The sequence below is a fragment of the Lithobates pipiens genome, unplaced genomic scaffold (genome assembly GCF_037356315.1).
Source record: "Lithobates pipiens isolate NorthernLeopardFrog02 unplaced genomic scaffold, aLitPip1_a1.2 Scaffold_28, whole genome shotgun sequence".
NCBI lineage: Eukaryota > Metazoa > Chordata > Amphibia > Anura > Ranidae > Lithobates > Lithobates pipiens.
The window spans coordinates 82,101,569-82,125,903 of record NW_027507789.1 but is presented as its reverse complement, the minus strand read 5'-3'; the positions used below and the strand labels follow the sequence as shown (position 1 = coordinate 82,125,903).

Here is a 24,335-nt window from a genome sequence, read left to right as displayed (position 1 = left end):
ACCCAAGACACCCCCTTACCCCTTCTTTTCCTTTTCTGCCATTTCCTTCCCCAATCTTCTCTTTCCCCTTCTCCCTCCTTTCAGTTCTACTATTTCCCTTCTTAACTCAAAAAAGGGAAAAGAAAATGGTATGTTCAGACCCCATTTGACTACTACACAATACTCTTCCCCTATCTATGGATATCTAAACTCTTCGAGGGTAGCAGGGCTAGTATCAATAATATTTTAAGTGGTAGAGGATCCCAACGAGATGGAGCTTTAATCTCATCTTGATATGACCGCAAAGCTGTACACGTGCTATTCTCCTCAGACTTCTTACCATTGGCTCTGATATCCATGCAATATGATCGTTTGTTTATAACTATTTGTATCACACATTCTGTGAAGTTGCCTTTGCATTGTATGTCGCATACTACTAAATAAAAAAACAAAAAAAACAGAAGCCTATGGCACCTGGTATTCCCAGGCGGTCTCCCATCCAGGTACTAACCAGGCCCGACACTGTTTAGCATCCGAGATCAGACGAGATTGGGCGCTTTCAGGGTGATGGGGCCGTAGGTGATCTCTTCGGGCACTCTCAACCCTCTTGACAAATGCCAAGATGGTCACCTTGGGAAACAAGTGAAAAAAAAACAGGTCAATGTCAACAACATAAAAAGAAGAATACGGCACCTGGTATTCCAACGCCATCTCCCATCCAGGTACTAACTAGGCCCAACCCTTCTTAGCCTCAGAAAAGAGAAGAGATAGGGCTCTTTCAGGGTGATGCTGCTGTAAGCGATCTCTTTGGGCACTCTCAACCCTCTTGACAAATGCCAAGATGGTCACCTTGGGAAACAAGCAAAAAAAAGAAAACGAATCAACGCCAACAACATAAAAGAAGTCTACAATAACTGGTAATCCCAGGTGGTCTCCCATCCAGGTACTAACCAGGCCCGACTCTTCTTAGCCTCCAAGATCAGATGAGATTGGGTGCTTTCAGAGTGATGTGGCCATAGGCAATCTCTTCAGGCAATCTCTTCAGGCAATCTCTTCAGGCACTCTCAACCCTCTTGACAAACACCAAGATGGTCACTTTGGGAAATAAGCGAAAAAAAAACAGGTCAACGCCAACAACATAAAAAGAAGTCTACGACACCTGGTATTCCCAGGCGGTCTCCCATCCAGGTACTAACAAGGCCCGACTCTATTCGCCTCCAACATCAAACGAGATCGGGTGCTTTCAGGGTGATGTGCCCGTAGGCAATCTCTTCAGGCACTTTCAACCCTCTTGACAAATGCCAAGATGGTCACCTTAGGAAACAAGCAAAAAAATAAAAATAAGTCGGAAGCTAGAGACAATACGGCCCGAGTCCTCAATTTAATCCATGCGGCGCATGTACAGGGAGGGCCCTTGCTTATGCTGTCAACGGACGCGGAGGAGGCCTTTGACAGGGTGGCCTGGAACTTTATGCAGGCCACCCTGGAACATATAGGTCTTGGCCCCAACATGATGAGCTGGGTAATGTCGCTTTACTCCACGCCATCGGCAGCGGTACGGGTGACCGAGTGGTGCTCGGACTCTTTCCCCATCACTAATGGGACGAGGCAGGGGTGCCCTCTGTCTCCCCTAATTTTTATTCTGACACTGGAACCACTTATGTGTCACGTTCGGAATGACCCGAATATTACTGGCATATCCAAACCCTCGGCACAGCACAAAATTGCGGCGTACGCTGATGATCTAATTTTTTCCATCTCCAATCCACACATTTTGCTTCCCAAAATACTTGCGTCTCTACAGCGACACGGCAGCCTATCAAACTATAAAAACAATTGCGCCAAGTCGGCTGTATTGAATATATCGGTCCCGGATGGTGAGGCCAAGAGGCTCCGCTCCTCTTTTCCATTCTACTGGGCTGAAAAATCTATACGTTAACTGGGCGTTGACATCGCAGCCGATTTAGCGCAATTGTACCTGCTTGATTTTGTCCCTCTCCTGGATAGACTGAAATCTGATTTGGGAAACTGGCATGCTTTAACACTGACCTGGTTCGGGCGCTGTAATGCATTAAAAATGATGGCCCTCCCTCGGATCTTATACATGTTCCAGACATTACCGATCCGGTTACCCCCAATTTTTTTCAGACAACTGCAGGTGCTGCTCCGGGACTTTATTTGGGCGCGCAAACTGCCCAAAGCCCATTTGCAATTGCTTGCCAGACCAAAGGACAAGGGGGGTCTGGGTCTCCCAGATCTCAGACAATACTACAGAGTGACTCTGCTAGCGAGAGTCGTTGATTGGCATTGTAATGGCCCACACAAGCAGTGGGTGGAGATGGAGATTGAGGATGGATCCATTCCCCTATTGACCTCCCCGTGGCTCCTGTCCTCCCTACCAAAAGACCTCAGAGGTCACCCCGTAGTGGGAGCTACGTTGGCTGTTGTGCGGAGGTTGTTCCGCTGCACACACATTGCTCCCCTGTCATCACCAATGACTCCGGTTATAGGTAATCCAGACTTCCCATCGGGATTTACCAACAAGAAACTGCGACAGTTGACACTGGTGGGGAAACAGCGTCTGGGAGAGGTGTGGCCCATGGGAAGGCTCCCGACCACGCAAACTGTCGCCGAGCTTTCTGACCCTCCGCTTGACTTGTTTAGTGCTTATCAACTTCGTCACTTTCTTCTGGCCATACAAAGGGCCCCCTACACTCCTAGAGACCTGACACCCTATAAATCCATCTGTCACAAAAGGGAACCTGTGCGACACACCCTCTCCCTTCTGTACAACCTATTGAGTAGTCAGGAGGAGGAGTCGACCCCCACCATTTATCCACAAATGGGAGAGGGACTTAGGCATCACATTTACCCCACAACAGATAGGGAAGATCCTGACCTTAGTACATAAAGCTTCCATCGCAAACCAATATCAAGATACAAGATAGTCTCACGCTGGTATAGAGTCCCATACCTTCTGAATAAAATGGATAGATCGATCCCGGATGTTTGTTGGAGGTGAAATTCAGATATGGGGACCATGGGACACCTTTTCTGGGCATGCCCGACCTTGAGGAACTTTTGGGTTCCCAGTAGCGTGCCTTCTACACTTGACCGAACAGCCTGTTCGAAAATACAAAAAAAACCCTCACGATGCAACTCCTGAATGCCGCCCGGGCCTGCATTCCCGCACTGTGGAGGCAGCCTCAGCCCCCATCCAAGGTGCTGTGGTATTCCAAAGTCAATCATATTCTCCGGATGGAAGAATTGACCGCCACCCTTCACAACACTGAAGAGGCATTTAGTGTTACATGAAGGCCCTGGAGGTATTTTACTGGTACTCGAGACTACATTCGGGAGGTGAGCAGTGCCTCCGTCCCAGAAAACGACTGAACATCTAACGTTTACCTACGTAGGCCATGTCTGCCCTGGGTGGCATTCCCCCCCTCCTTTTTGTCTTTATTTTTCTTTTTTTCCCCGTCGCCATCCCCCCACCTCCTCTCTCTCCGTCTTTGCACTCTCTTCTTCCCCCGTCCTCCCTTTTGACTATGCCTTGTCTCCTTACTAGCCTTCGGGACCCAGAAGAACCCCAGGGTTCTGGACATGACCGGCTCATATTTTACTCTGGTTCACGTAGGTCATGATAAGCTGGCTCGCTGTGGTCCCAGTTGTTCTCCATGATTACATTTGTCCGAACGGAGCTGCACTAGTTATACTGTACTACATGTCGGAGGTGGGGTTTCTCTATTTTCTGCATGAAACTGTAGGACTCCCCTCTGAGAACCCAGAGTTATTTGGCTGTCTATTTTTTGTTAGCATGTAATTGTGACCCTGGGTCATGCTGTATGGTTGACTGTTATATTTATGTTGTTCTACTTAATAAAAGAATAATAAAAATAAAGAAAATAAGTCAATGCCAACAACTTAAAACTAAAGCCTATGGCATCGAGAAATCCCAGGCGGTCTCCCATCCAGGTACTAACCATGTCCCAACCCTGCTTAGCCTCTGAGATCAAATGCATGCTCAACCCTCTTGACAAACCCAAAGATGGTCACCTTGGGAAACAAACAAAAAAAACAAGTCAACGCCAACAACATAAAAAGAAGCCTGCGGCATCTGGAAAACCCAGGCGGTCTCCCATCCAGGTACAAACCAGGCGCAACCCTGCTTAGCCTCTGAGACCAAACGAGATTGGGCGCTTTCAGGGTGTTGTGCCCATAGGCAATTTCTTTGTGCACTCTCAACCCTCTTGACAAATGCCAAGATGGTCACCTTGGGAAACAAGGGAAAAAAAACAGGTCAAAGCCAACAACATAAAAAGAATCCTACGGCATCCGGTATTCCCAGGCGATCTCCCAATCAAGACACTAACCAGACCAGATCCTTCTATGTCACCTGGTCTTTCCAGGCAGTCTCCCACCCAGGTACTAACCAGTCCTGATGCTCCTAAGCCTCTGAAATCAGACGAGATCGGGTGCTTTCAGTGTGATGTGGCCGTAAGCGTTCTCTTCAAGACACGCCCAACCCTCTTGACAAACGCCAAGATGGTCGCCTTGAGAAACAAGCGAAAAAAACAGTTCAAAGCCAACAACAAAAAAAGAAGTCTATGGCACCTGGTATTTCCAGGCGGTCTCCCATCCAGGTACTAACCAGGACCGACACTGTTTAGCCTCTGAGATCAGATGAGATTGGGCGCTTTCAGGGTGATGGGGCCGTAGGTGATCTCTTTGGGCACTCTCAACCCTCTTGTTAAACACCAAGATGGTCACCTTGGGAAACAAGCGAAAATAAACAGGTAAAAGCCAACAACATAAAAAGAAGCCTACGGCACCTGGTATTCACAGATGGTCTCCCATACAGGTATTAACCAGGCTGTACACTGCTAGGCCTCCGAGATCAGATGAGATTGTGCACTTTCAGGGTGATGTGGCCATAGGTGTTCTATTTAGACACTCTCAACCCTCTTGACAAATACCAAGATGGTTATCTTGGGAAACAAGTGAAAAAAAAAAGGTCAACGCCAACAACATAGACCCTGGCGGTCTCCCATCTGACCCAGACCCTGCTTAGCCTCTGAGATCGGGCGCTTTCAGGGTGATGTGACCTCAGGCGAACGCTTTGGGACATACTCAAAACTCTTGACTGATGCTAAAATGGTCACCTTGGGAAACAAGCGAAAGAAAAACAGGTCAAAGCCAACAATATAAAAAGATTCCTACGGCACCTTTAATTAGGTACTATCCAGGCCGGACCCTGCTTAGCCTCTGAGATCAGATGAGATCGGGCACTTTCAGGGGGATGTGGCCGTAGGAGATTTCTTTGGGCTCTCTCAGCCCTCTTGACAAATGCCAAGATGATCACCTTGGGAAACAAGCGGAAAAAAAAAACCATGTCAACGCCAACAACATAAAAAGAATGCTACGGCACCTGGTATTCCCAGTTGGTCTCCCATCCAGTTACTAATCAGGCCCGACAATGCTTAGCCTCCGAGATCAGACAAGATCAGGCACTTTCAAGGGGATGGGGCCATAGGCGATCTCTTCGGGCACTCTCAACCATCATGACAAACGCCAACATGGTCATCTTGGGAAACAAGCGAAAAAAAACAAGTCATTGCCAACATTGGAGGCTAAGCAGGGTTGGGCAATCAGTTTCCTTGCCTGAAATAGGCATCTCAGAACTGCCATCTGGCTACTTCCCGGGTTTCCAACTCCTTCAACTAATCCCAGGAGACAATACTTCGCCTCCATCCTGGTGGAGGTTCCAACCACCCGATCAATGGTTCCTGTCACCTCTGTCCAGTAGCGGATCAACTTCGGGCATCTCCAAAACATGTGCATCATGTCTCCCCCCATGTTCCCGCACCGGGGGCAACTTGCGTCCGGCCGTTCGGCCAAACTGAAAAAGTTTACGAGGAGCATAATAGGTTCTATATAATAAGAACAGATGTGACATCCTGTGTGAGGAGAGCCACAATTCACCACAGGCAGGATTCCTGTGGCCAATTATAGCTCAGGGGGGTTTAGTACACACCCCACACTATATAAGGCCGCCAGCATGGCGGCCTTGTATAGTGTGTTGCGGTGGTCAGGGAAAGAGGACGCTCTTTACTGCTTGGGAACCTAGCACTGTTACAGTGGGTGTTATGTGCCTCCTGCACAGTACACACCTGAAGCTACCCTTTATTACTGGTGTTCAATTTCTGCAATACATGCATCTGCAGTGCAGAAGTTAGAGTCGGTGTTGTGTGCCTCCTGCACAGTATACACCTTATTGCTGGTGTTCTGTTTCTGTAATACAGGAACCTAGTACTGTTACAGTGCTAGGGTGTACAGAGAAGCTGGTATATATAGAAGACTACAGCATACAGAAGAAAGGCTAGTGAATACAGAATACAGGTTTTGTGTATGTAGAGAGGCTTGAGTATACAGAGATGCTAGAGTAAACAGTGAGGCTGGGGTACACAGAGAGGCTAGTTTAAAGACAAATACAAAGATGTTAGTGTATATAGAGAGGTTAGTGTATAGAGAGAGTCGAGTGTATACAGAAAGGACAGTGCATATAGAGAAGCTAGTGTATACAGAAAGGGTATACATGAAAGCTGACATTCTATACAGAAGACTGGGTAGTGTATACAGAGAGTCTAGTGGGTACAGAAGACAGGCTGGTGTATTCTAGCTAGTTTTTACAGTCTAGTGTATACAGAAGACAGGCTGTGGTATACAGAGAGTTTAGTGTATTCAGAGAGTCTAGTGTATACAGTCGGCGAGTGTATACATAAGACTGGCTAGTTTACACAGTGTTTACAGAGATGCAAGGGTGTACAGAGAAGCTGGTATATATAGAAGACTACAGCATACAGAAGAAAGGCTAGTTAATACACAATACAGAAGACTCGTGTATGTAGATAGGCTTGAGTATACAGAGATGCTAGAGTAAACAGTGAGGCTGGGGTACACAGAGAGGCTAATTTAAAGAGAGGCTAGTATATACAAAGATGTTAGTGTATATAGAGAGGTTAATGTATAGAGAGGGTCGAGAGTATACAGAAAGGACAGTGCATATAGAGAAACTAGTGTATACAGAAGACAGGCTTGGGTATACATCAAAGCTGACAGTGTATACAGAAGACTGGGTAGTGCATACAGAGAGTCTATTGGGTAAAGAAGACAGGCTGGTGTATTCTAGCTAGTTTTTACAGTCTAATGTATACAGAAGACAGGCTGTGGTATACTGAGGGTTTAGTGTATTCAGAGAGTCTAGTGTACAGAGATGCAAGGGTGTACAGAGAAGCGAGAAGCTAGTATATATAAGGCTAGTGAATACAGGCTAGTGAATGCAGATAGGCTTGAGTATACAGAGATGCTAGAGTAAACAATGAGGCTGGGGTACACAGAGAGGCTAATTTAAAGAGAGGCTAGTATATACAAAGATGTTAGTGTATATAGAGAGGTTAGTGTATAGAGAGAGTCGAGTGTATACAGATAGGACAGTGCATATAGAGAGACTAGTGTATACAGAAGACAGGCTTGGGTATACATCCAAGCTGATAGTGTATACAGAAGACTGGGTAGTGTATACAGAGATTCTAGTGGGTACAGAAGACAGGCTGGTGTATTCTAGCTAGTGTTTACAGTCTAGTGTATACAGAAGACAGGCTGTGGTATACAGAGGGTTTAGTGTATTACAGAGATGCAAGGGTGTACAGAGAAGCTAGTATATATAAAAGACTACAGCATACAGAAGAAAGGCTAGTGAATACAGAATAAAGGCTGGCTTCTACGGAGAGGCTACCACTACGGAGATGCAGAACACTATCTAGGGTATATAGAGAGGCTAGATTATACAGAAAGGCTAGTGCATAGAGTGAAGCTATTGTATATAGAAGCCTGGTTAGTGTATACAGAGAAGCTAGTGTGTACAGAAGAAAGGCTAGACAGGCTATAAAGAGAGACAAGTTTTTACAGAAGACAGTTTGGGATGCAGAGATGCAGAAGACAGAGATGCTAGTTTATACAGAGAGACTAATGTATACAGAAGACAGGCTAGGGCATACAGAAGACAGAAGACGGGCTAGTGTATTCAGAACATAGGCTAGTGTATATCGAAGACAGGCTATTGTATGCAGAAGACCGGCTAGTGTAAACATGCTGGTGTATATAGAGTGGCTAGTGAATTTAGAGGGTAGGCTAAGTGATAACAGAAGACAATCTGGGCTATACAGAGACATTTCATCATTTCATCTAGCTCACATCTCTAATGGAGTTTGTCTCATTGCCATGTTATGCCTTTTCATTCACTTGATCGAACAGCCTGTTCGAAAATACAAAAAAAACCTCACGATGCAACTCCTGAATGCCGCCCGGGCCTGCATTCCCGCACTGTGGAGGCAGCCTCAGCCCCCATCCAAGGTGCTGTGGTATTCCAAAGTCAATCATATTCTCCGGATGGAAGAATTGACCGCCACCCTTCACAACACTGAAGAGGCATTTAGTGTTACATGGAGGCCCTGGAGGTATTTTACTGGTACTCGAGACTACATTCGGGAGGTGAGCAGTGCCCCCGTCCCAGAAAACGACTGAACATCTAACGTTTACCTACGTAGGCCATGTCTGCCCTGGGTGGCATTCCCCCCCTCCCTTTTTGTCTTTATTTTTCTTTTTTTCCCCGCCGCCATCCCCCCACCTCCTCTCTCTCCGTCTTTGCACTCTCTTCTTCCCCCGTCCTCCCTTTTAACTATGCCTTGTCTCCTTACTAGCCTTCAGGACCCAGAAGAACCCCAGGGTTCTGGACATGACCGGCTCATATTTTACTCTGGTTCACGTAGGTCATGATAAGCTGGCTCGCTGTGGTCCCAGTTGTTCTCCATGATTACATTTGTCCGAACGGAGCTGCACTAGTTATACTGTACTACATGTCGGAGGTGGGGTTTCTCTATTTTCTGCATGAAACTGTAGGACTCCCCTCTGAGAACCCAGAGTTATTTGGCTGCCTATTTTTTGTTAGCATGTAATTGTGACCCTGGGTCATGCTGTATGGTTGACTGTTATATTTATGTTGTTCTACTTAATAAAAGAATAATAAAAATAAAAAAAATAAGTCAATGCCAACAGCTTAAAACTAAAGCCTATGGCATTGAGAAATCCCAGGCGGTCTCCCATACAGGTACTAACCATGTCCCAACCCTGCTTAGCCTCTGAGATCAAATGCACGCTCAACCCTCTTGACAAACGCCAAGATGGTCACCTTGGGAAACAAACAAAAAAAACAAGTCAACGCCAACAACATAAAAAGAAGCCTGCGGCATCTGGAAAACCCAGGCGGTCTCCCATCCAGGTACAAACCAGGCCCAACCCTGCTTAGCCTCTGAGACCAAACGAGATTGGGCGCTTTCAGGGTGTTGTGCCCGTAGGCAATTTCTTTGTGCACTCTCAACCCTCTTGACAAATGCCAAGATGGTCACCTTTTGAAACAAGGGAAAAAAACCAGGTCAAAGCCAACAACAAAAAAAGAAGCCTATGGCACCTGGTATTTCCAGGCGGTCTCCCATCCAGGTACTAACCAGGCCCGACACTGTTTAGCCTCTGAGATCAGATGAGATTGGGCGCTTTCAGGGTGATGGGGCCGTAGGTGATCTCTTTGGGCACTCTCAACCCTCTTGTTAAGCGCCAAGATGGTCACCTTGGGAAACAAGCGAAAATAAACAGGTAAACGCCAACAACATAAAAAGAAGCCTACGGCACCTGGTATTCACAGATGGTCTCCCATACAGGTATTAACCAGGCCGTACACTGCTAGGCCTCCGAGATCAATGAGATTGTGCGCTTTCAGGGTGATGTGGCCATATGTGTTCTATTTAGACACTCTCAACCCTCTTGACAAATACCAAGATGGTTATCTTGGGAAACAAGTGAAAAAAAAAAGTTCAACGCCAACAACATAGACCCTGCCGGTCTCCCATCTGACCCAGACCCTGCTTAGCCTCTGAGATTGGGCGCTTTCAGGGTGATGTGACCTCAGGCGAACGCTTTGGGACATACTCAAAACTCTTGACTGATGCTAAAATGGTCACCTTGGGAAACAAGCGAAAGAAAAACAGGTCAAAGCCATTAATATAAAAAGATTCCTACGGCACCTTTAATTAGGTACTATCCAGGCCGGACCCTGCTTAGCCTCTGAGATCAGATGAGATTGGGCGCTTTCAGGGGGATGTGGAAATAGGAGATTTCTTTGGACTCTCTCAGCCCTCTTGACAAATGCCAAGATGATCACCTTGGGAAACAAGCGGAAAAAATAAACCATGTCAACGCCAACAACATAAAAAGAATCCTACGGCACCTGGTATTCCCAGTTGGTCTCCCATCCAGTTACTAATCAGGCCCGACAATGCTTAGCCTCCGAGATCAGACAAGATCAGGCACTTTCAAGGTGATGGGGCCATAGGCGATCTCTTCGGGCACCCTCAACCATCTTGACAAACGCCAACATGGTCATCTTGGGAAACAAGCGAAAAAAACCAAGTCATTGCTAACATTGGAGGCTAAGCAGGGTTGAGCAATCAGTTTCCTTGCCTGAAATAGGCATCTCAGAACTGCCATCTGGCTACTTCCCGGGTTTCCAACTCCTTCAACTAATCCCAGGAGACAATACTTCGCCTCCATCCTGGTGGAGGTTCCAACCACCCGATCAATGGTTCCTGTCACCTCTGTCCAGTAGCGGATCAACTTCGGGCATCTCCAAAACATGTGCATCATGTCTCCCCCCATGTTCCCGCACCGGGGGCAACTTGCGTCCGGCCGTTCGGCCAAACTGAAAAAGTTTACGAGGAGCATAATAGGTTCTATATAATAAGAACAGATGTGACATCCTCTGTGAGGAGAGCCACAATTCACCACAGGCAGGATTCCTGTGGCCAATTATAGCTCAGGGGGGTTTAGTACACACCCCCCACTATATAAGGCCGCCAGCGCGGCGGCCTTGTATAGTGTGTTGCGGTGGTCAGGGAAAGAGGACTATAGGCAGGGACAGTGTCTTTACTGCTTGGGAACCTAGCACTGTTACAGTGGGTGTTATGTGCCTCCTGCACAGTACACACCTGAAGCTACCCTTTATTACTGGTGTTAAATTTCTGCAATATATGCATCTGCAGTGCAGAAGTTAGAGTCGGTGTTGTGTGCCTCCTGCACAGTATACACCTTATTGCTGGTGTTCTGTTTCTGTAATACAGGAACCTAGTACTGTTACAGTGCTAGGGTGTACAGAGAAGCTGGTATATATAGAAGACTACAGCATACAGAAGAAAGGCTAGTGAATACAGAATACAGGTTTCGTGTATGTAGATAGGCTTGAGTATACAGAGATGCTAGAGTAAACAGTGAGGCTGGGGTACACAGAGAGGCTAGTTTAAAGACAAATACAAAGATGTTAGTGTATATAGAGAGGTTAGTGTATAGAGAGAGTCGAGTGTATACAGAAAGGACAGTGCATATAGAGAAGCTAGTGTATACAGAAAGGGTATACATGAAAGCTGACATTCTATACAGAAGACTGGGTAGTGTATACAGAGAGTCTAGTGGGTACAGAAGACAGGCTGGTGTATTCTAGCTAGTTTTTACAGTCTAGTGTATACAGAAGACAGGCTGTGGTATACAGAGAGTTTAGTGTATTCAGAGAGTCTAGTGTATACAGTCGGCGAGTGTATACATAAGACTGGCTAGTTTACACAGTGTTTACAGAGATGCAAGAGTGTACAGAGAAGCTGGTATATATAGAAGACTACAGCATACAGAAGAAAGGCTAGTTAATACACAATACAGAAGACTCGTGTATGTAGATAGGCTTGAGTATGCTAGAGTAAACAGTGAGGCTGGGGTACACAGAGAGGCTAATTTAAAGAGAGGCTAGTATATACAAAGATGTTAGTGTATATAGAGAGGTTAATGTATAGAGAGGGTCGAGAGTATACAGAAAGGACAGTGCATATAGAGAAACTAGTGTATACAGAAGACAGGCTTGGGTATACATCAAAGCTGACAGTGTATACAGAAGACTGAGTAGTGCATACAGAGAGTCTATTGGGTAAAGAAGACAGGCTGGTGTATTCTAGCTAGTTTTTACAGTCTAATGTATAAAGAAGACAGGCTGTGGTATACTGAGGGTTTAGTGTATTCAGAGAGTCTAGTGTACAGAGAAGCGAGAAGCTAGTATATATAAGGCTAGTGAATACAGGCTAGTGAATACAGAATACAGACTCGTGTAAGCAGATAGGCTTGAGTATACAGAGATGCTAGAGTAAACAATGAGGCTGGGGTACACAGAGAGGCTAATTTAAAGAGAGGCTAGTATATACAAAGATGTTAGTGTATATAGAGAGGTTAGTGTATAGAGAGAGTCGAGTGTATACAGATAGGACAGTGGATATAGAGAGACTAGTGTATACAGAAGACAGGCTTGGGTATACATGCAAGCTGACAGTGTATACAGAAGACTGGGTAGTGTATACAGAGATTCTAGTGGGTACAGAAGACAGGCTGGTGTATTCTAGCTAGTGTTTACAGTCTAGTGTATACAGAAGACAGGCTGTGGTATACAGAGGGTTTAGTGTATTACAGAGATGCAAGGGTGTACAGAGAAGCTAGTATATATAAAAGACTACAGCATACAGAAGAAAGGCTAGTGAATACAGAATAAAGGCTGGCTTCTACGGAGAGGCTACCACTACGGAGATGCAGAACACTATATATAGAGAGAGGGTATATAGAGAGGCTAGATTATACAGAGAGGCTAGTGCATAGAGTGAAGCTATTGTATATAGAAGCCTGGTTAGTGTATACAGAGAAGCTAGTGTGTACAGAAGAAAGGCTAGACAGGCTATAAAGAGAGACAAGTTTTTACAGAAGACAGTTTGGGGTATACAGAGATGCTAGTTTATACAGAGAGACTAATGTATACAGAAGACAGGCTAGGGCATACAGAAGACAGAAGACGGGCTAGTGTATTCAGAACATAGGCTAGTGTATATCGAAGACAGGCTATTGTATGCAGAAGACCGGCTAGTGTAAACATGCTGGTGTATATAGAGAGGCTAGTGAATTTAGAGGGTAGGCTAAGTGATAACAGAAGACAATCTGGGCTATACAGAGACATTTCATCATTTCATCTAGCTCACATCTCTAATGGATTTTGTCTCATTGCCATGTTATGCCTTTTCATTCTTATGCTAAATATAGATCACTACACGATTTTAATCATCCACATCAAGCATGCAATAAAACTATCATACATCAAAATAAACCATGTACTCTTTTGCTCTATTTTGCATATTTGTACCGGGACTGTGAGTATGTGACATAGAGTAAGAATATAAAAGAATATAAAAGAGCCGAGCGCAGCGAGGCCAAGCCCGAAGCTCGCCTGCGAGGGGCCCTCTAATATTCACAACCCTATGTCCACTTGGATGGTGGGGCTACCACCTCCACTCACCGCGCATGAAAATCTCCGAAGCTTCGTCTGCTCCGTACTGCGCATGCGCAGTACGGCGCAGACACTATATCATGGCCGGACAGTATATGGCAGAACACCGGCACCAGTCAACCACCGGTGTCATGTGCGTCGCTGTGTAATATAGAGCAGGGTCCGGGAAGCCAATACCTCCCCGCAATTTCGGTCGCAATAGCATTGCCCTACCAATACGCATATGTTTTCCGCGCCAGAGGAACTTGATAAAGATTGAGCGAACCGCATGAAAGAAAGTCTGGGGTATTTTGATAGGTAAGGCTTGTAGTAGATACAGAAGTCGTGGCATTGCGTTCATCTTCAACACATTACAGCGTCCGAACCATGACAGAGCTAGTGGGTCCCATCTTTTAGGGTCCGCTGTAAGCCCATAGGCTTCTTTTTATGTTGTTGGCTTTGACCTGTTTTTTTTGCTTGTTTCTCAAGGCGACCATCTTGGCGTTTGTCAAGAGGGTTGGGCGTGTCTTGAAGAGAAAGCTTACGGCCACATCAACCTGAAAGCACCCGATCTCGTCTGATTTCAGAGGCTAAGCAGCGTCAGGCCTGGTTAGTACCTGGATGGGAGACTGCCTGGGAAGACCAGGTGCCACAGAAGGATCTGGTCTGGTTAGTGTCTTAATTGGGAGATCGCCTGGGAATACTGGATGCCGTAGGCTTCTTTTATGTTGTTGGCTTTGACCTGTTTTTTTTAGCTTGTTTCCCAAGGTGACCATCTTGGCCTTTGTCAAGAGGCTTCAGAGTGCCCAAAGAGAGTGCCTACGGCCAAATCACCCTGAAAGATCCCAATCTCATCTGATCTCGAAGGCTAAGCAGCGATGGGCCTGGTTAGTTCCTGGATGGGAGACAGCTTGGGAATACCAGGTGCCGTAGGCTTCTCATTATGTTGTCGGCGTTGACCTGTTTTATTTTCCCTTGTTTCCCAAGGTGACCATCTTGGCATGTGTCAAGAGGGTTGAGAGTGCACAAAGAAATTGCCTACGAGCACAACACCCTGAAAGCGCCCAATCTCGCTTGGTCTCAGAGGCTAAGCAGGGTTGGGCCTGGTTTGTATCTGGATGGGAGACCGCCTGGGTTTTCCAGATGCCGCAGGCTTCTTTTTATGTTGTTGGTGTTGACCTGTTTTTTTCGCTTGTTTCCCAAAGTGATCATCTTGGCATTTGTCAAGAGGGTTGAGAGTGCCTAAAGAGATCGCTTACAGCCACATCACCCTGAAAGCACCATATCTCTTCTGATCTCAGAGGCTAAGAAGGGTTGGGCCTAGTTAGTACTTGAATGGGAGACGGCCATGGAATACCAGGTGCCGTATTCTTCTTTTTATGTTGTTGGCGTTGACCTGTTTTTTTTCGCTTGTTTCCCAGGGTGACTATATTGGCATTTTTCAAGAGGGATGAGAGTGCCCAAAGAGATTGCCTATGGGCACATCACCCTGAAAGCGCCCAATCTCCGCTGATCTCAGAGGCTAGAAAGGGCCGCGTCTTGTTAATACCTGGATGGGAGACCGCCTGGAAATACTAGGTGCGGTAGGCTTCTTTTTATGTTGTTGGTGTTGACTTGTTTTTTTTGTTTGTTTCCTAAGGTGACCATCTTGGCATTTGTCAAGAGGGTTGAGCGTGCCTGAAAAAATCTACTATGGCTGCATCACCCTGAAAGAGCCAAATCTCATTTGATCTCAGAGGCTAAGCAGGGTTGGGACCTGGTTAGTACCGGGATGGGAGACCGCCTGGGATTTCTCGATGCCATAGGCTTTTTTTTTAAGTTGTTGGCATTGACTTTTTTTTTTTTTTTGTTTTATTCTTTTATTAAGTATAAGTAGAACAACATAAATATAACAGTCAACCATACAGCATGACCCAGGGTCACAATTACATGGTAACAAAAAATAGGCAGCCAAATAACTCTGGGTTCTCAGAGGGGAGTCCTAGAGTTTCATGCAGAAAAGAGAGAAACCCCACCTCCGACATGTAGTACAGTATAACTAATGCAGCTCCGTTCGGACAAATGTAATCATGGAGAACAACTGGGACCACAGCGAGCCAGCTTATCATGACCTATGTGAACCAGAGTAAAATATGAGCCGGTCGTGTCCAGAACCCTGGGGTTCTTCTGGGTCCCAAAGGCTAGTAAGGAGACAAGGCATAGTGAAAAGGGAGGACGGGGGAAGAAGAGAGTGCAAAGACGGAGAGAGAAGAGGGGGGCGGGATGGCGGCGGGGAAAAAAAGAAAAATAAAGACAAAAAGGGAGGGGGGGAATGCCACCCAGGGCAGACTTGGCCTACGTAGGTAAACGTTAGATGTTCAGTCGTTTTCTGGGACAGGGGCGCTGCTCACCTCCCAAATGTAGTCTCAGGTACCAGTAAAATACCTCCAGGGCCTCCATGTATCACTAAATGCCTCTTCAGTGTTGTGAAGGGTGGCGGTCAATTCTTCCATCCGGAGAATATGATTGACTTTGGAATACCACAGCACCTTGGATGGGGGCTGAGGCTGCCTCCACAGTGTGGGAATGCAGGCCCGGGCGGCGTTCAGGAATTGCATCGTGAGGGTTTTTTTGTATTTTTGAACAGGCTGTTCGGTCAAGTGTAGAAGGCACGCTGCTGGGTTGTCTGCGATATCTACATTTCTGAGAGTTTTTATCGTCCCGGTCACCTCCACCCAAAAGTTCCTCAAGGCCGGGCATGCCCAGAAAATGTGTCCCATGGTCCCCGTATCTGAATTACACCTCCAACAAACATCCGGAATCGATCTATTCATTTTATTCAGAAGGTATGGGACTCTATACCAGCGTGAGACTATCTTGTATCCTGATTCTTGATATTGGTTTGCGATGGAAGCTTTATGTACTAATGTCAGGATCTTCCCTATCTGTTGTGGGGTAAATGTGATGCCAAATGCAATCTCCCATTTGTGGATAAATGGTGGGGTCGACTCCTCCTCCTGACTACTTAATAGGTTGTACAGGAGGGAGAGGGTGTGTTGCACAGGTTCCTTTTTGTGACAGATGGATTCATAGGGCGTCAGGTCTCTAGGAGTGTAGGGGGCCCTTTGTATGGCCAGAAGAAAGTGACGAAGTTGATAAGCATTAAACAAGTCAAGCGGAGGGTCAGAAAGCTCGGCGACGGTTTGCGTGGTCGGGAGCCCTCCCGAGGACCACACCTCTCCCAGACGCTGTTTCCCTACCACTGTCAACTGTCAACTGTCGCAGTTTCTTGTTGGTAAATCCCGGTGGGAAGTCTGGATTACCTATAACCGGAGTCATTGGTGACGGCAGGGGAGCAATGTGTGTGCAGCGGAACAACCTCCGCACAACAGCCAACGTAGCTCCCACTATGGGGTGATCTCTGAGGTCTTTTGGTAGGGAGGACAGGAGCCACGGGGAGGTCAATAGGGGAATGGATCCATCCTCAATCTCCATCTCCACCCACTGCTTGTGTGGGCCATTACAATGCCAATCAACGACTCTCGCTAGCAGAGTCGCTCTGTTGTATTGTCTCAGATCTGGGAGACCCAGACCCCCCTTGTCCTTTGGTCTGGCAAGCAATTGCAAACGGGCTCTGGGCGGTTTGTGCGCCCAAATAAAGTCCCGGAGCAGCACCTGCAGATGTCTGAAAAAGATTGGGGGTAACCGGATCGGTAATGTCTGGAACAAGTATAAGATCCGCGGGAGGGCCGTCATTTTGAATGCATTACAGCGCCTGAACCAGGTCAGTGTTAAAGCATGCCAGTTTCCCAAATCTATTCAGGAGAGGGACAAAATTAAGCGGGTACAATTGCGCCAAATCCGCTGCGATGTCAACGCCCAGGTAACGTATAGATTTTTCAGCTCAGTAGAATGGAAAAGCGGAGCGTAGCCTCTTGGCCTCACCATCCGGGACCGATATATTCAATACAGCCAAAGGTGCAATTGATTTTATAGTTTGATAGGCTGCCGTATCGCCGAAGAGTCGCGAGTATATTGGGAAGCGAAATGTGTGGATTGGAGACGAAAGAAATTAGATCGTCAGCGTACGCCGCAATTTTGTGGTGTGCCGAGGGTTTGGATATGCCAGTAATATTCGGGTCATTCCGAACGTGACAAATAAGTGGTTCCAGTGTCAGAATAAAAATTAGGGGAGACAGAGGGCACCCCTGCCTCGTCCCATTAGTGATGGGGAAAGAGTCCGAGCACTCTGAAAGCACCCAATCTCATCTGATCTTGGAGGCTAAGAAGAGTCAGGCCTGGTTAGTACCTGGATGGGAGACCACCTGGGAATACCAGTTATTGTAGGCTTCTTTTTATGTTGTTGGCCTTGATTTGTTTTTTTTTTTTTCACTTGTTTCCCAAGGTGACCATCTTGGCATTTGTCAAGAGGGTTGAGAGTGCCCAAAGAGTTCGCTTACAGCAGCATCACCCTGAAAGAGCCCTATCTCTTCTCATCTCTGAGGCTAAGAAGGGTTGGGCCTAGTTAGTCCCTGGATGGGAGATGGCTTTGGAATACCAGGTGCCGTAGTCTTCTTTTTATGTTGTTGACATTGACCTGTTTTTTTTTCGCTTGTTTCCCAAGGTGACTATCTTGGCATTTGTCAAGAGGGTTGAGAGTGCCCAAAGAGATTGCCTATGGGCAGGGCCAGATTAAGAACATTGTGGGCCTGGTGCTGAGGATTTTGATGGGGCCTTTTATAAACAATAAATAAATAAAAATGCAAACTATTTTTTGTTATAACAAATTAAATGAAAGAGAGAGAGGGGATGAAAGAGGTGTGAGGGGTAAGGGAGGGAGGATGAGAGAGAAAGGGGGGGATGGGAGAAAGAGGGAATGACATCAACGCAGCCTGGCCAAGGCAAATGACGGAAGGCACAGAACCCAGAACGAAGACCGGGTGAAGATGGAAGTGCCCGGGCCCCGCCGGACTGATCACAGCACAGCACTGGAGGTCTGACAGGTAAGTGTACCCTAATGTGCTAATATGCTGGGCACACTTGTACATTATGGCATAACCTCCCCAAGGGCCTCTAAAAAGTAGTAATGTTAGAAAAGTTTACTACCGCTTTACTATCACCGGAGCCTCTCATGGGGCCCTACTGACCCTGTGGCCCTTGGGCAGTGCCTAAGTACATGGTTGTCAACATTTCAAATATATTTTAGGGTTGCTTTTTTTACAAGTGCTATATTTAGAGTAGCTGACATCCCCCGTGTTCCTCTATACATCACAATAGTCATTACAAAATAAAATAAGTACTAATAATGGGGCAGAACAAATATGAGGACTGTGAGATTTCCTTTAGTTGAACTGACAAAAGTGCCCATTCTAGAGCTGGTAACATTGAGGAACATATAATTTTAACATATAATTTTAAAGAACAGTTTTTTGTGGGTAAGAGGCATAAGGGAGGAGTGTGGATGGTATAAAAGTGGGAAGTATGTGCAGGTGAGGGAGAGGAATGTGGAAGTTCTAACAGTGGGCACTATGTACATGAGAGGAGTGCAGAGGGTATGGCAGAAGGCACTATGTACAGGAGAGGAGTGTGAAGGGTAAGACAGTGGGCAGTATGCACAGCAGAGGAGTGTAGAGGGTATGAAATTGGGCACTATGTATAAGAGAAGAGTGTGGAGGGTATGACAGTGGGCACTATGTACAGGAGAGTAGGACAGTAAGCAGTAATTACAGGAGAGGAGTGTGGAGGGAGGATATGACGGTGGGCACTATGTATAGGAGAGGAGTATGGAGGGTATGAAAGTTAGTAGTATGTACAGGAGTGGAGGGTATGATAGTGGGCACTATGTATAGGAGAGAAGTGTTGGAGGTATGGCAGTGGGCACTATGTATAGGAGAGAAGTGTTGGAGGTATGACAGTGGGCACTATGTATAGGAGAGGAGTGTGGAGGGTATGACAGTGAGTAGTATGTACAGGAGAGGAGTATGGAGGGTATAGCGGTGGGCACTATGTATAGGAGAGGAGTATGGAGGGTATGGCGGTGGGCACTATGTATAGGAGAGGAGTATGGAGGGTATGTCGGTGGGCACTGTATAGGAGAGGAGTGTGAAGGGTACGACAGTGGACACTATGTACAGGAGAGAAGTGTATGACAGCGGGCACTATGTATATGAGAGGAGTATGGAGGGTATGATAGTGAGTAGTATGTACAGGAGAGGAGTGTGGAGGGTATGACAGTGGGCACTATGTATAGGAGAGAAGTGTTGGAGGTATGGCAGTGGGCACTATGTATAGGAGAGAGGTGTTGGAGGTATGACAGTGGGCACTATGTATAGGAGAGGAGTGTGAAGGGTATGACAGTGAGTAGTATGTACAGGAGAGGAGTATGGAGGGTATAGCGGTGGGTACTATGTATAAGAGAGGAGTATGGAGGGTATGGCGGTGGGCACTATGTATAGGAGAGGAGTATGGAGGGTATGTCGGTGGGCACTGTATAGGAGAGGAGTGTGAAGGGTACGACAGTGGACACTATGTACAGGAGAGAAGTGTATGACAGTGGGCACTATGTACAGGTGAGGAGAGTGTAGGATATGACAGCGGGCGTTATGTATAAGAGAGAAGTGTGGAGGGTATGACAGTGAGCAGTATGTACAGGAGAGAAGTGTGGAGAGTATGACAGTGGACACTATGTATAGGAGAGAAGTGTGGAGAGTATGACAGTGGGCACTATGTATAGGAGAGAAGTGTGGAGAGTATGACAGTGGGCACTATGTATAGGAGAGAAGTGTGGAGAGTATGACAGTGGGCACTATGTATAGGAGAGAAGTGTGGAGAGTATGACAGTGGGCACTATGTATAGGAGAGAAGTGTGGAGAGTATGACAGTGGGCACTATGTATAGGAGAGAAGTGTGGAGGGTATGACAGTGGGCACTATGTATAGGAGAGAAGTGTGGAGAGTATGACAGTGGGCACTATGTATAGGAGAGGAGGATGAAGTAATCTGGGAAGGAAAAATGTAAAGGTTTGTGGAAGGATGTTTAGGGGCTGTGTAGTGGTTAAGCGGGCCAGACATGGATTGAAATTACACCAATTAGGCAGAGACCAGCCATAGTCGATCTATGTATGGGCTAGCTGGTTTTACACAAGTCAACCTATTAACCGACTTGAGTGCAACCAGCCTGTCAGGTTTTCCCCAAAATAATCAGTGCTGCCACCTATAGTTAGCAACACTAATCATTGTATTCACTGGCAGAACACAATAACACTGCGGGAGTGATTGAATAACACTGCGGGAGTGATTGCCCCATTCACAGGGCAGCAGGTAAGAGGGTGTGTGGGGACAGGCTGGGAGAGATACTAGTCAGTCCCTGGGTAGGCACCGGTTAGTATCAGAGCCAGATACACACAGGTTACATACGCCAAGATCATTAGAGCGAGAGCAATAATTCTAGCACTAGACCTCCTCTGTAACTCTAAACATGTAAACTGTAAAAAAATGTAAAGCATCGCTTAGTACACAACAAAAAATCGTCCTAACTTTAGTGTTTTTTTTTATGAATGAAACAGTTTCTTTCCAACATAAAAAGTTGCAAATACCACCATTTTATTCCATAGGGTCTCTGCTAAAACAATATATAATGTTTGAGGGTTCTGAGTAATTTTCTAGCATAAAAAAATGATGATTTTTACATGTAGGAGAGAAGTCTCAGAATGGGCCTGGTTGCCAAGGGGTTAATTATCATAAGTAATATACAAATAATTATTATGAGCTCTGTGAGTTCATCCTCTCAGTCTGCTGCAGAGTGTTCCAGCTTGTATTTATACTGCCGCTCTGTATGTAGCTTCTGACAGGCTGCGCAAGGAACCCTGTATCTCCGGAACCATAGATGATAGCAGCCCCATATTTTAACCAGTGCTGGGGTGGGTCTTTAGCTACATACCCACCAAATATGGGGTCTCTGTGACTCCTGGTCGCCGAGCTAAAATCCTCTAGGTCGATATTTTTTTTTTTTTTTGATTTTTTTTTTTTTTGGGCAAATGGGCCTATCTTGAGAAAGGGGCCTGGAGCTGCAGCTCCAATAGCCCCTATGTTAATCCGGCCCTGCCTATGGGCACATAAGCCTGAAAGCGCCCGATCTCCTCTGATCTCAGAGGCTAAACAGGGTCGGGCCTTGCTAGTACCTGGATTGGAGACCACCTGGGAATACTAGGTGCTGAAGGCTTATTTTTATGTTCTTGGCGTTGACTTGTTTTTTTTTTTTGTTTGTTTACCAAGGTGACCATCTTGGTGTTTGTCAAGAGGGTTGAGAGTGCTTGAAGAGCTCGCCTATGGCCACATAACCCTGAAAGCACCAGATCTCGTCTGATCTCAGAGACTAAACAGTGTCGGGCCTTGTTAATACCTGGATGGGAGACCACCTGGGAATACTAGGTGCTGCAGACTTCTTCTCATGTTGTTGGCGTTGACTTGATTTTTTTGTTTGTTTCCCAAGGTGACCATATTGGCGTTAGTCAAGGTTGAGAGTGCCTGAAGAAATCTCCTACGGCCACACCACCCTGAAAGAGCCCAATCTCATCTGATCTCAGAGGCTAAGCAGGGTTGGGACCAGTTTAGTACCTGGATGGGAGACCGCCTGGGATTTCCAGATGCCGTAGGCTTCTTTTTATGTTGTTGCCGTTGACCTATTTTTTTCCGCTTGTTTCCAAGGTGACCATCTTGGTGTTTGTCAAGAGAGTTGAGAGTGCCTGAAGATATTGGCTACGGCCACATCACCCTGAATCTGTTCCATCTTGTCTGATATTGGAGGCTAAGCAGGGTCGGGCCTGGTTAATGCCTGGATGGGAGACCGCCTGGGAATACCAGGTGTCGTAGGCTTCTTTTTTTTTTCAAATATAATTTTTTCTCCAAATAGGGGAAGACGGTCCCCCGAGTACATAATGCAACAGAGAAATACAGAGCAAAAAGCAGCTGAACAATACTTGATACAGGTATATTCGCAACTGTGAGTCTGCCTTCCATCAATCACAATGATTCGAGGCACGGATAAAGTACTGTACCAAGATCCAGGGTCACACAAACCCCAGGTCCCTCCGGCATAATCCATCCAGAGGGGGGTGTGGGGCCGTCATTCCCAATTTTCCACTCTTTCCAAAAGAGAGAGGGGGTGGAGGGGGTGAGAGATAGGGGAGGAAGGCAGAAAAGAGAAGGGTTGAAAGATCAGAAAAGGAGAAGGGGGGACGAGACACGATGGCAGCCACTGTCCAAGGGGCCAGTCAAGGAAAGCTCAGAGCACTAAGGCGATAGCAGGCGACATCCTTCCAGCGAGAATATAAAGGTATTCCAGATGTCTCAGGTTTGTTTAAAAAATTCTTGTTTACCTTGTGATGTGAGGATCAAGTCCTCCATTTTTTTTAATGTCCTCTATTTTCTTAAGCCAGTGGGTAATGAAAGGGGGGGAACATTTTTTCCAATAGAGAGGGATGCAGGATTTCGCCGCATTTATCACATGCCGTAAAATTGATTTTTTTGTACTTCTTAATGGGAATCTGTGAATGGTGCAAGAGAAAGAATGCAGCCTCTTCCTGGATGGAGAAGTCTGTGAATTTTTGTGTTATGCATCGGAGCTCTGTCCAGAAGTCCACCAAGCTGAGGCAGGACCAAAATTTGTGCAGCAACGTGCCCTCTTCTTCTCCACACCTCCAGCATATGTTCGAGGAAGAGGGGAAACATTTCTGCAGCTTTGATGGTGTCAAATACCACCTGGTGAGAAGTTTAAAATTCGTCTCCTGTATCTTCGTGCACAGCGACATTTTGAGAGCCAAAGTGATAATGTGTTGTCTCTGTGCTGGGGAAAATTAGCAATTAAGGTCCTTTTCCCAGTTGGACAGACAGGTTAAGTGTGGGTAATCTGTTTGAGAGAGAATGTGGGCCAAAGGGCCTTCGCTCCTGCATAGAGTCTCAAACTCCGTCTGAGGGCGGGCGAACGTTTGAGGATTGGGGATGGAATGGAGAAAATGATGTCGTTGCGCAGCTCTCCAAAAAGGCAGTTGGAAAAGCCCTGTCGGATCTGTTAGGGTTGAGAAAGAAGGCCATTTTCCATCAATGACGAATTTAGACGCATTGTCTAGGTTGGAATTTCTAAGTGGGTCCCCAGTTCAAAGGTTGGATGGCCACGTATAGGGAATAGGGGGGAAGTCAAAGACGTGAGTGTGTTTTGGGTAGCGATCAGGTGACTGACTTTCAACTAAGCCCCTATAGTGGGATGTGACATAAATTCTGTGGGTAAATACTTATAGCACCACATGGTGCTTCTTATCGGAATTTGGGAGTGAGCTTAGAAAGTTTGTTTCGATTCCAGTCCAATACACGCCCCAGATGGGAGGCCAGGTAGTAGCGTTGCAAGTTAGGGAGAACCAACACTCCCTGTTGTTTAGACAATGTCAGCTGTGACCGCTTAAGTCTGGGATTTTTGTGAGCCCAGTTAAATTGAGTGAGCAAGGATTGAACTTGCTTAAAAAACAGGACTGGAATCTGGATCAGGAGAGCTTGGAAAAGATAAGTAAATTTAGGGAGTATGTTCATTTTAATGAGATTGCATCTGCTGAACCAGGAATGGAGGCCAGAATGCCACCCGTGAAGCAAACTGCGGATCTTAGTGACAAGGGGTGGGGGGAAGTTCAACATAAACGTACGCGCGATGTCCGGTGGAATGTAAGTACGTGAGTATATTTTACTTATCCATGCCAGCATCCGTTCACTCAGACCTATATGGCGAAGGACCGAGAACATTAATGTCCATTTGACCCGATCAAAAGCCTTCTCGGCATCAGTACTCATGAAAAGACAAGGGGTCCCAGATGACTTTGCTTTACGGATCAGGGTAAGCACCTTAGTGGTGTTGTCCCTATTTTCCCTGGTGGGAATAA

At 46.3% G+C, this 24,335-nt stretch overlaps 7 pseudogenes; 2 read left to right on the top strand and 5 right to left on the bottom strand.

Annotated features, from left to right (window-relative positions):
• Positions 1-441: 441 nt before the first annotated feature.
• Positions 442-560, bottom strand: LOC143937304 (5S ribosomal RNA; annotated as a pseudogene).
• A 321-nt stretch (positions 561-881) lies between these two features.
• Positions 882-1,000, bottom strand: LOC143937711 (5S ribosomal RNA; annotated as a pseudogene).
• A 3,581-nt stretch (positions 1,001-4,581) lies between these two features.
• LOC143937208 (5S ribosomal RNA) lies at positions 4,582-4,700 on the bottom strand (annotated as a pseudogene).
• Positions 4,701-9,493: 4,793 nt separating this feature from the next.
• LOC143936428 (5S ribosomal RNA) lies at positions 9,494-9,612 on the bottom strand (annotated as a pseudogene).
• A 694-nt stretch (positions 9,613-10,306) lies between these two features.
• LOC143936823 (5S ribosomal RNA) lies at positions 10,307-10,425 on the bottom strand (annotated as a pseudogene).
• Positions 10,426-14,249: 3,824 nt separating this feature from the next.
• LOC143936535 (5S ribosomal RNA) lies at positions 14,250-14,368 on the top strand (annotated as a pseudogene).
• Positions 14,369-21,947: 7,579 nt separating this feature from the next.
• On the top strand, positions 21,948-22,067 carry LOC143936585 (5S ribosomal RNA; annotated as a pseudogene).
• Positions 22,068-24,335: the final 2,268 nt, after the last annotated feature.